This window comes from Callorhinus ursinus, unplaced genomic scaffold, assembly GCF_003265705.2.
Source record: "Callorhinus ursinus isolate GAN/ISIS: 27379988/994484 unplaced genomic scaffold, GSC_fseal_2.0 scaffold79, whole genome shotgun sequence".
Classification (NCBI taxonomy): Eukaryota; Metazoa; Chordata; class Mammalia; order Carnivora; family Otariidae; genus Callorhinus; species Callorhinus ursinus.
Genome location: NW_027397141.1, coordinates 991,978 through 1,004,020, shown reverse-complemented (window position 1 = coordinate 1,004,020; position 12,043 = coordinate 991,978). Strand labels below are relative to the sequence as shown.

Sequence of the window (12,043 nt, the reverse complement as noted above, 5' to 3'; positions counted from 1 at the left end):
AAGGTGATTATGATCATTTACATTAGAAAATAGTAAGATATTCCACAGGAAAATTATTAGAACTAATTAGAAAAGTCAGCAGGGTTTCTAGATAGAAGATCAACATATGAAACGCAAGATTGAAAGTCCCAATAAACAAATTAAAATGCGATATAAAAATGACAATAAAAAGTACAAAGTACATAGAAAAAAATAAAATAAAAATGTTCAAGAAATTGATAAAAAAATACAAACATTATTTAAGGAAAAAAAACCATGAATAAATAGAAATAGAGATCATATTTATGGAAGAAAAGAATCAATAACCTAAAGAAGCCAATTCTCCTCATATTAATCTATAAATGTATTTCCAGTCAAAATCCCCAAAGAACTTTTTTATGGACTGAGTCGAAGTAATTATAAAATTCATATGCAAAAATAAAGACCCAGGGATAACCAAAACAAGTTAGAAAATAAAAAGTTATTATGAGAACTTACATATTAAAACAATATATTACTGATACAGTTTTAGTGAAATAGATTAAAAATCAGGAGGGGTGAAAAAACATTTCTAATAATTGGGGATAACTGAGGGTAGGGACCATGGAATATTTGACTAAAAATATAACATTATATCAATGCTTCATATAAACAGAAGTTCCTGATGTACTGAAACCTAAGGGTTTTAGGAGGAAACTGTAAGATGACTTTGAAGTAGGAGAAGGACATCCATGATAGGGTCCTAAAGTCCGACAACTGAGCACCACTGAAAAATTTCACTGCACATCTCTCCGTGCACATCACCAGGGGATGGGGCAGAAGCTGCCACGTTCAGCCTCACTCGTAATCAGGGAAATGCAAATTAATGCTCTCCCTACAATCCTGCCACTAAATATATACCCAGAGGAAAATTCTAAACATGTATCTCAGGAGATATGTACAAGGATGCAATACTGTGTATAATTAAGAAAAGAAAAGATACTTAAGTGTCCCTTGAAAGGGAAAGAGATCAGAATACTGTGGTTTTTTTCAATGAAGGGCATTAATGCAGCAGTTAAAAAGACTGAATTAGCTCTTTCTGTATCAATACAGATAACTCTCAAAAGCCGTGTGGATTTAAAAAGGGAAATGCTGCATAAATGTACTGTGTGATAGCATTTCTTCAATTCTTAATGACTCACAATGTTATAGATTTGTAATAAAAAAAAAACACAAGACCTAAACAAATCAAAAAACAAACTGTGGGAAATTTATACCAAATTGATGACATTGGTATCTCTGGGGTGGAAGGGGAGAAATGGATCTATGTTGGTAAACAAAAGGAACTTGAGCTTTCAGCAGCAATTTCCTCTTTCTTCTATGTTAATAAAAATCTGAAACAGAAGTGGCAAATGTTAGCAGTGTTAATGCTAGATAGTAGGTGAGTGAGTGACTTGGCTATACCCCTCTGCACTTTTCTTGATTAGTACATCTGCCCCCACCTCCAAAAAAAGACCGTTAATGAAGAAAGATATCATATGTTCAGTGGGAAAAAAAAAACCAGGATAAGTCTATTTTCATTTTCCCACAAATGCACAGCAGGTGTTTGAGTATTTCTGTAAGACATTTGAGAATTAATAATATAAGGTCATTTTTTAAGAATTAAGTACTTTACACTGTAATTGATAAAGTAATGTACAAAATATCATCGTACCAATGCTTAATTACTGATGAACTGATGGTCTAGAATTTTAGATTATCTTTCTTGCAGATATCTTTTTGATTTGTAATATCCATCAAAGACTTTGTATCTCTATAATCATTTCAAGAAATTAAGGGAGAAAACTGAAACTAGTAAGTAAACATTTGGTTTTTAATCGGTTCGTTTATACCTTCAATCCTTACTTCAGAAGCGAGTTTCACTTTGTTCCCAGTTTTGTGTCCGTAAAGGAGGACAGCTAATCTCTGTGACCTTTTTTGAACTTTAACAGGAATTCATAAAATACATAACAAATGAGAAAGAGAGAGAATGAGGTTTTACTTAGGATTCTCAAGTGAGTTTCAATAGATCATATGGTCAGATGTTTTCTTAGGGAAATTACCAATTTATCAAAATACCAGTGAAAAAACATTTACTTTCTAGACATTTTCTTCTTATTCCACTTTCCTATCACCATTTCTATCACTTATTTCATCCTCAAAAAAAAAAAAAACAACAAAAACGGAGGGGCATTTCAAAATTTCCCTGTGATTCCTTGAGTGTTATGGGGAAGATGTGTGTAGTTTGGCACAGAGATTTAAATTATTTTTAATATTCCTTTGCTCTGCAATGGTCACTGAGCCCTGTCCCACCCCACACTGTTGAGAATCCCTACGGATCATCTAGTCGGTAGTCCCAAAGAGCAGAAAACACTTAAATCTGGAGCCAGGTGATAATCGTACAAGTTCTCTTCCATACTTGGGCGGGGGCTGGTGGAGCGCAGATGTTCTCAAAATTCATGTTCCTTGTTTTCAATAAAATCTTTCCTACTCATTGGACTCAGGAAGGAGGAAGGCACAGCCTATTGTAAGCCTCCAGTTGGAGGGAATGATGGCAAACCCTCCGCCAAAGCAGAGGCGACCTCTCTGTGGGTAGCGTGGCACGGTCATGACACTGTTGGAACCTTTTGAGATTTTCAAGCCCCAGGGATGGACAATTCTCACCACCCAGGATGCTCCCCATGGCTGCCACTCTGGAGAAGATTAATCTTCCAACTTGTAGCTCAAAGACTCACTCTCCCCAAACTGACCTTGTTTCCTTGCGAAAGATAAAACAAATTAAACTTCCCCAAGAACCATTTATAAACATTATGGCTACATCCCATAGCCTTTTACAAGTCCTTTTAAAAAGTCATAGGTTGCACCTGACATTTAAAAGAAAAAAAAAAAAAGGTCTTCTGGTTAAATAATTTAAGAACAATGTAGAACAATATAATCACACACACCCCTGCTTGGAATTTAGGTTTATGCATCGTGTAGAACAGACGGAGCAGGTGCGGAAGTCATGACAAATCCCCCTCATAGAAAGCAAACCAACACCCTACAGATGGGACTAAGCAGAGATGATCTGTACAAACAGGGCAGGTCTGAACTGTAATCCAAAAGAGATTTTTAACGGCTGGCCTGCAATGCAGCATAAAGATGCTCTGCCCTCAGCTGCATTCAGGCCCCCTAGTACCTCGTACACCAACTTTCTGACTCCCTGTCACTGACGGACGAGAGATCCTTGACAAATACTCAGTTACAGCTAAATATTGAATCTAGGATACCTAATCTTCCAGAATAGATTCACATGCTTACTGTCCTATTAGTGTTTTTAAAATTGTTACTCACCTATTAGAAGGTACCTCAGGGTATGTTTTTTTAAGAAATCATGGATTTCAACTAATATTTTAAAAGATAATTTTTAATTAAAAAAAAAAATCTCAACAAAATCATTACCAAAAAAAATTTGACTTAAAAATCCTCAAGAACTACCAGGGGACTAGGAACCACACTGAAGGTATTAAATTTTTTCATTTCTTTAATCAACAAATTAAGAAATTATTACAGCCCAGGCACATAGATTTTGTTTTGCTGGGTGAGGTCTATTAATCCCCAGGAATTATGTGAGGGACTCTCTGTTTGTGTGTGTGTGTGTGTGTGTGTGTGTGTGTGTGTGTGTGTGTGTGTGTTTATGCCATTCACCAGATTCTCAAATGAGACCCTGACCTAAAAAAGGACACTACGACATTTCATAAGTACACTAAGTGCTACCTGATTGCATCAAAGAGAGATAAATGGGTAATCACAACAAACTTGCCTACAAATTCTATATAAACAGGAAAGATTACTTTCTACTTAAAATCCTTAGAAATCCAACAAACATGTACGTGTATATTCAAAATTAATAGTTTATGAACTGAATTCTTAGCAGAACAGAACTAAGGCGAATTCCCCAATAAACTTAAGCCATCTATCCAGTTGACCCCATTAATCCACTGTATTTTCATTTCAGAGCACCAAGGTAGAGATCAGCCCTCTCTGCCATTCCCGGAGACAGTCTTCAGACCCAGTACAGATTATCCAAAATGCTGACATGGGTTTCTTTTTTAAACCAGCCTGCAGAACGCTCCAAAGCTATAATTATATTTTCCCTACAGGAAATATTTGTTCTCTCTAATTAAGGAAGAATAGCACGTCTCGTCTAATGAAGGAGTGCAATTTTTCCGAAGATGAACCTTAACTTGCTTGTTACAATGTAACCCAGATTTTCTATGTTCATTTGGATGCTCACATCCTTTCCGATGTTGTCAGATGCTGGAGTGGAACGGACTCACTTGGCATCATGACAGCACCTAAAATTTATGTCCCACTGGACGTGCTCCTCTCTTTCTCATTTCAGAGAGCGTGTCTTCTGCAGTGACACTCGGGGAAGCCGCCCCCACGGCGGACACCACCGTCCTCTGCAGTGACCCCAGCCAGACTGCTGGGGAGCACACGGGCCATTTGGTGACTGTGCCAATGGAAATCTTTCTGGACATCTAGCACGTTCCATGCTGACTTACAAAAGGATTTTTCCTTACTATCAAATGTGCAAATTTAGAAGCAGGGTAAGATGCAGAAAACATCCTACTGATGATTTTGGGAACCAAACCATTTAATTGATATGTGAATTCAAAGGAAAAAAAAAAAAAAGAAAGAAAAGAACTCCTAAAGAAAACTTCAACTCTCTAAAACAGTCTGGCTTTCTTTCTCACTGGTGTATCTGTGCAACACCTTCGTCTCTTATTCAAACCCCCACTACACGTATCCTGGGTGGGAGAGGAGATATTTAAAAGCGTGAGCAATTTCACAAGTGATTTCTTCTCAACAGCTTTCTTTTCTCTCTCCATAATCAATCTGTGGATGGAAGGACAGACTCTGGACATTTCTCGGGGTGGTGACCCCCAACCTCCCCAGGAAAAGCAAGATGGATTTCATATTTAAAGCCTGGAGCCTTCATTCCAATCCGACCCCATTCTCCCACCTGTCCCCAGGGGCCCAGAGGGGCCCCTCCAGAGCACCAGCTCCCTGCCCCCCAGCGTTTCCTCTGCCTCAGCCAGAATCCATCCAGGCACCACACACTCACCTGTCCATGGAGCTGGCATCCTGCCATGTGAGTTTTTCCTCAAGGAACCCCTACTTCCTGGGAAATACGGCGTCTAAGCCACGTGGACCTCATTTTTGCAACCCTCAGGGAGCTCACACTGTACTCTGGACTAGCCGGGCTCTCTGCAGGCGAGTCACAGGTGTGTCAGCACAGAAAGGGACAGAGGATGGGAACTGATGCAAATCCACTCTCACCCACTTATCGCAAAGACACTGAGCAAAGAGAAAACACCTCTCAGGTCCAGGAGTGTACGTGATCGGCGACATTCCTATTTCTAAAGAACAACATATTTCCTCTATTTGCCACTCCCTGAAACACACAAAGTCACGGAACCAAAATTCAACGGAAAAGACTAGACCATATCCCGGCTTCCCACCATGTCGTCCATCTGCATCTCTGCGGATCCCTGCATGTCCATAGACAAGTCGCCACCAACCAGGAGGCCTTCGTTCCAGTCACACCCACCGGGATTGTAGGGATTTTACCCAAGCAGCCATTCCCGCTGTGTCAGGCACTGCGTGGACAGCCTGGTGTTCTCTCCTTATCCTCAGATAACCCTGGACACCAACCAAAGTCCCCGGAGGGACCAGGAGGGACAAGCCTGGACACCTGAGGACTCAGGATGAAAATGAGTCAAATGAACTGCCCGTCTCGGTGTCTGAAGACATCTGCGGGGAATCTTCCCAAGTTTCTGTAAGTCACTGAAGCCGAATGTAATTAATCATAAAGGTTTTAAATGCTTATGTTTAGCTCAAGTAAAATATTGTAAGAACGTAATACAGTATAAGCGTCTTTAAGAAACTGAAGGCTCGGTACAAACCCCCAAATCTCCATATGTATGCTTGAAACTCCATTTATTTACCGCATATATTTGCATGCCAAATTGCGCTGACCGAAAATGTGGATTTCAGAACAAGCAGACACAAATGAATGAATGAAGGAATGAACAAATAAATAAGCAGGTAAAAATAAACAGTGTACCATCCATACTACTCTACCGCCCGGCCTCTTCTCCTCCACCTGCTAATCTTCTTCAACTCCCCATCGATATATTCCTAGGGTGTGTCTAATGGTAAAAAGGAATGTGCTCCACAGGTTCTATTTCTCAGCTGGCCTCAGGAACATAAACGGAACGCAGATGAAAACCAGTGAAATAAACTGCAGGTTTCAGTGTCCGAGACATGTGGGGAACTGTCCCAAAGTTCCCCCAACCCCTCTGCTGCTCAAGAACATCTGCAAGCAGCCAGGTCCGTACCAAAACTCTGACGAAGGCACCACTTTAGGAACAAGTAGTCATTTTAAATTTAACATTGCCAGTTCAATCCTCAGTGTTGCATTATGGAACAAGTCCAAGTTTAGGAATTGCAAAAATTATTTTATCATTTTTTAAAATCAAGGTATTTATTATTCATTCTACTTTAAATATTTTATTTATTTATTTGAGAGGGAGAGAATGAGAGAGAGAGAGCACGAGAGGGAAGAGGGTCAGAGGGAGAAGCAGACTCCCTGCCGAGCAGGGAGCCCGATGCGGGACTCGATCCCGGGACTCCAGGATCATGACCTGAGCCGAAGGCAGTCGCTTAACCAACTGAGCCACCCAGGCGCCCTACTCATTCTACTTTAGTTAGAATCTCCATTTAGCTCATTTCAGAATCACACGGATGATAATCCTTTACACAAGTTAAGTGCAGTTTAGAGCCTGTGTTTTGGTTTAAAAATTACAAAAAGTGAGTAATGAAAATGTCTGCAACTCCTCAAGGCACCGTTCCATTCCCGAGTCCTTCTGTGCCCTCAACCCAGAGAAATCTTGCCCAAGATGCACCCCTGGGAAGGTGTGGGGACCAGACCACTCTGCTATGAGCCTGTGTTGAATGGACTGCCCCAAGCATGGGGGACACGTGGGGAATGAATGAGTGAACAGACACCCTTCTCACCCCGAGGGCCGCGGAAGGAGAGGTCCAGCATGGGATCTATGAGGAGCCAGAAAGGGTCAGGGATAGCCATCCTCCAGCTGTCAGAAAGCCAAGATATCCCTCACCTCCCTGTCCTTGCCCCCATCTCCCACGCCCCCTCATACCCTTCCTGGAAGGTAGTCCACTGCCACCACGGGCCCGGCGGGGCAGGAGAGAGGACTCTCACCTTGAGACACTTTTGATTTCTGTTCCCACTGGATATCTGGGGGCTAAAGGACTCACAGAACCGTAATTTGTGAGCAGAAATGTCTTGGGACTTACCACTGTTTTTTTCCCAGGGCCTTAACATAATCTCCTCATATGATACTCTTTAAGGGAAGGTGACGCATGAGAAGAACATGTGTTTTCATGACACCACAAATCACACTTTGTAATAGGATTGTTACACCAAGATAAGTAATAATACTACAGGTCTGAAAAGCTGTGGACAATTCTACTTATGTTGACGCAATAAAAGAAATACTTTCTTGCGGGCCAACATAATACTGTCCATAACGTTGCCTTTTCAGATGAAAGATACATTTAATGTGTCTCCCTACTCTCTTTTTCAAAAGGTTTGTCAATTTTATTAACTAAAGGAACAGCAGATACTGAAGAGCAAGGCTTTCCATTTTGAATGTTCCACTAAAAACAGCCAACCCATATCTTGAAACAGAGAAGGAGTTCCACGATGATAAGGCAAAATAATTCACGGGAACAGGGAGGTATTAAGGAAACTTATCCAGAATCCTGTCTATTTCCCACAGTTTGTGCTTGAGGTGATGTTCTGGAACACAGAGGGTGGACCCTGGAAAGGAGCCCACTTAGAGCCATAGGAAGACTCAGACAGAAGCACAGGAGGTGACAGTCCCCAAGCGTTTGCACATCACAGCTCTACCACAGGGCAGACGGGAGCTGGGGCACACTCAGGAAGCAGCGGGACCGTGAAGCTGCAGGAGACTGTGGTTTCCTGATCAGGGAAGCTAACTCCCTGGGGAAAGGGGACCCCTGGGAACCAGCTCAAGGTCTCCTGAGAAGAATAAGCGGAAGGATGTTGGTCTGACTGTAATTAATGAAGCATCCGAGGGAAGACTTCTCCTTGGGGAGAAGAAGGGCTGTATCCCTGGGAAGGGAGCTCACCACACAGCTTTGGATGCACTGGGAAGAAAACTGGCCAGTGAAGGGTGGAATCGAAGACCAGTGTTTCCCGTGTTCTTGGCGGTTGCCAATTTTCTACATATGAGGTTATAAGAATCTACATATGGATCTCCCTGTGGTTCAAACATGGAATTTCTTTATGCCTACACTGGTCATGGGGTGTCAGCTAACAATCTACAGGGGAGTTGAGGCCACGTACTATTCCACTACAAGGGTCTCCTGCGTATCTAGTGGCCACATCTTAAGGACTACAGAAGGGGAGGACTGTCACACCGTAAGACAGATGGGTTCAGCTGTATCCTTTCAAAAATACCAGGAAAAAAAGGACCCAAACCATTCAGCACCGGAGTCCCTGAGCCTACGTGCTTTCTTGCATCAGATGGGCCTTGGGTCTTTCAAGCCAATCAACTCTTTCTTTTTTTCTTTTTTTAAGATTTTATTTATTTATTCAACAGAGAGAGAGGAGAGAGCACAAGCAAGGGAAGCGGCAGAGGGAGAGCCCGAGCAGGGAGCCCGATGTGGGGCTCGATCCCAGGACCCTGGGATCATGACCTGAGCCAAAGGCAGAAGCTTAATGACTGAGCCCCCCAGGCGCCCCTCAAGCCAATCAACTCTTAAATTAACACTCACCTCTTGTTAAGTGGAGATACTTGCCCCGGTCCTGGGGTTTCCTTCCATAGAGAGAAGCTCCATGGGCTGTAACGCTCCTGGCCTCTGCGGGAGGGCTTCCTCCCCTGGCGAGCAGGAGGCAGCCCTGGTGGGAGGCTTGGAGCCCTCCTGCCCGGGGCGGCTGCCCCCCCCCCCAATGCTGACGGGGCCCACACGCAAGCCAGCCTGTGTGACACTGGAGGTCAGAAGCAGCTTGCCCGCACTCGGGGGCACGTCCCGGGTCTGCTGTCTCCCCCAGTCCACAGAACCAGTGTCTTGGCTCCTAATGCCTTACTCCACTGTCTATTTCTCAACCGATTACGAATCAAACATGAAGATGAGCACTGACAGATAATGTCCCCCAAAGACCATGAAAGCACTTGGATGCGTGAGGACGGGAGGCGGCAGCAAGCCCGTGAGCCGATGCTGGGCGGACGCGCTGGGACAGCCCCCGAGGCCCGGCCCGCGGTCCGCGAGCCCGAGATCACGACCGCGCAGGGAGGAGGGGTGTGCCGGCATCATGGAACACCGTACGAGCCTTGTGTACCCCTCACTTCAGAGGCCACAGTGATAGTTTAGAGAAAGAAATGTCTCAGAAAGCGGTGAACACACCACAAGTCTGACTTGTGTAGGAATTCTCAGAGGGAGGTGCATCGGGAGGGGAGAAGGAGCAGGGCATCCACACTCACAATTTCCTGGAGCTGCCATTGCTCCCGCAATAGCGTGTGCTGTTCTTGGCTGTTTAACAGGATTTCTTCTGAAGGTAGTTTATATGTATGCACTTTGTGAACACTAAAGTTTTAAAGAAATGAATGTATTATATTATTATATCACATATCATATACATTCTCATATATAATATATAATAACATACATATACATATTATGTACATATATAATACAAATGATCATATCATATACATATATAATCACATATAATAGTTATATATTAAATAAGCTATTACAACAATAAGAATATTAGTATATGATATAATAATTTATATATAATTATATGTATGATGTGATTTGTGTATATAATATGTATAAATTATTATATATTATACCATACATATTATATATTATATAACATATATGCATATATGTTATTATATACTGTATATTATATAGAGGATTTTGATATATGACATAATAATATACATTATATATAATGCATTATATATAACAATGTATATGATAGAACACATTGTATATATTGGTTTTGTTGCTATTTTTATCATCATTCCTTCTTTGCCCACTTGGACCAAATTATTGTCAACTGAGCCTAATAAATAAAGTTATAGTGTGTTTCAATTTCTGGAGTGCCCTGGCCACAAAGCATGTCCCCTGAATGAGAGCTCCCCCAGCCTGGTCGGTCCCCAGCTTGTCGCGGCCAGTGCACAAGGACATTAAAACCACGGCCTGCCACAGGCTGGGAGACATCCGCACTGCAACCTTACTGGCTTGACGCTGGCCAAGCAAATACTGCAGATGCTTTGGTTCATCATAATTAACTAATCATCACCATCTCCCACATTATACCTCAGGCTTTTAACTTAGAAGTGACCCTATTTAGAATCTAGGTAGAGAAAGTAACATCTTTTAAAGTGTATAATACTATTAATATTGTACCTGTTTTGCTGTAATGCAGGAAATGAGTTCAGCATTCCAAGAACAAACATTTCATCTGATTCAATTTCACTTGTTTTCTTTTAATAACTTGTTAGAGTACATCTTATTTACAGTTATTCTCTCTTGCAAAATTTACCCAAAAAAACCACAAAAAACAAATGTAGTGTGAAAAATACTCCCTATCAACATCAAGAGTGCTCGCCAACTTGAACCATGGGGATATACATTTCTTACATAATGGTTTTGACATGATTACGCATTTCAAAAAAATGGAGGATTCATAAACAATCAAAGCCCAAGTTTATCCAAATTTTGAGACCTCTCTGAGACTTAGGAAATGGGTCTGTAAATCTACAAATCCTTCAGCTTTCCATGAATTTCACTGAGTTAGAAATACTGCAAACATAACCTTTTTTTGCAGTATTTTGAGATTTAAATTTAGGTTTGGGTGACCCCGGGGAGAAATGGGAGAAAAACATGGGAATTATGACTCATCTGAGGATACTATGTCTTCTAAGTTAAACTTCTAATACATTAAATCATTATTAATTTCCTGCTAATCCCTGTCTTCAGTCATTTGCTTGGTAAAGAATTTTAAGAAACAGCACTAACACCATAAATTTACATACTGACACAGTGGCAATGTTACCACTGAAAGGGAAACAATATGCTTTCCAAGGTTTATATTTGTATATTTTTCTCTGTGTGTGTGTGTGTGTGTGTGTGTGTGTGTGTGTGTGTAGTCAAATATCAAGGCTATGTATAAGTTTTTCCAATTATATAAATTTAAGGCTCTGTAAGATTTAAATGCCAAATGGAGGGGTGCCTGGGTGGCTCAGTCAGTTGAACATCCGACTCTTGATTTCAGCTCAGGTCGTGACCTCAGGGTCCTGAGATCAAGCCCTGCTTTGGGCTCTGTGCTAAGTGTGGAGTCTGCTTAAGAGTCTCTCTCACCCTGCCCCCTCCCCCCCGCCCCTGCTCATGTGCGTGTGCATGCTCTCCCTCTCTCTCTCTCTCTCTCTCTGTGTGTCTCTAAAATAAATAAATAAATCTTTTTTAAAAAAATAAATGTCAAATGGAAATTTTCTGAAAGTTTCTATGTGCAGCTGGATTTACAACACTAATTTTTTCCATGTCAATTTCAGCTGCACAGCCAATAATTTCACACAAGATTAATTTGCAAGACTTAGCATATTAGTATCATTCTGTGAATTATCTTCATATTGAAAGGAAAATTACAAATTGACAATAAACAACTATAAACCCAAGAATCCTCCCATACCAAACTCTAAGGCATAGCTGCTAAAATATCGATAATATTACACCTAGATCCCAAATCCCAGACTGTACTGTGTGCTGATTGACGTGCTGTGAGATTTATATGTGCACATTTTAATGAGGTCTTCAGTATCCCTTTGTCTTCTGAGATGTCCACATTTCTTTAAGAACTGTCCCATCAATACATGTTACTTCTAGTGTTTCCCAAGAAACCTCCAAAGGCAGCAATTTTTAGGAATTTATTGAAGAA

The 12,043-nt window shown here is 41.4% G+C and overlaps 1 protein-coding gene across 4 annotated transcripts in view; it reads right to left on the bottom strand.

The window, feature by feature from the left end:
• The window catches only part of MYO16 (myosin XVI), a 593,786-nt gene that overhangs the window by 205,405 nt on the left and 376,338 nt on the right, over nt 1-12,043 (bottom strand). The window lies entirely within an intron of this gene.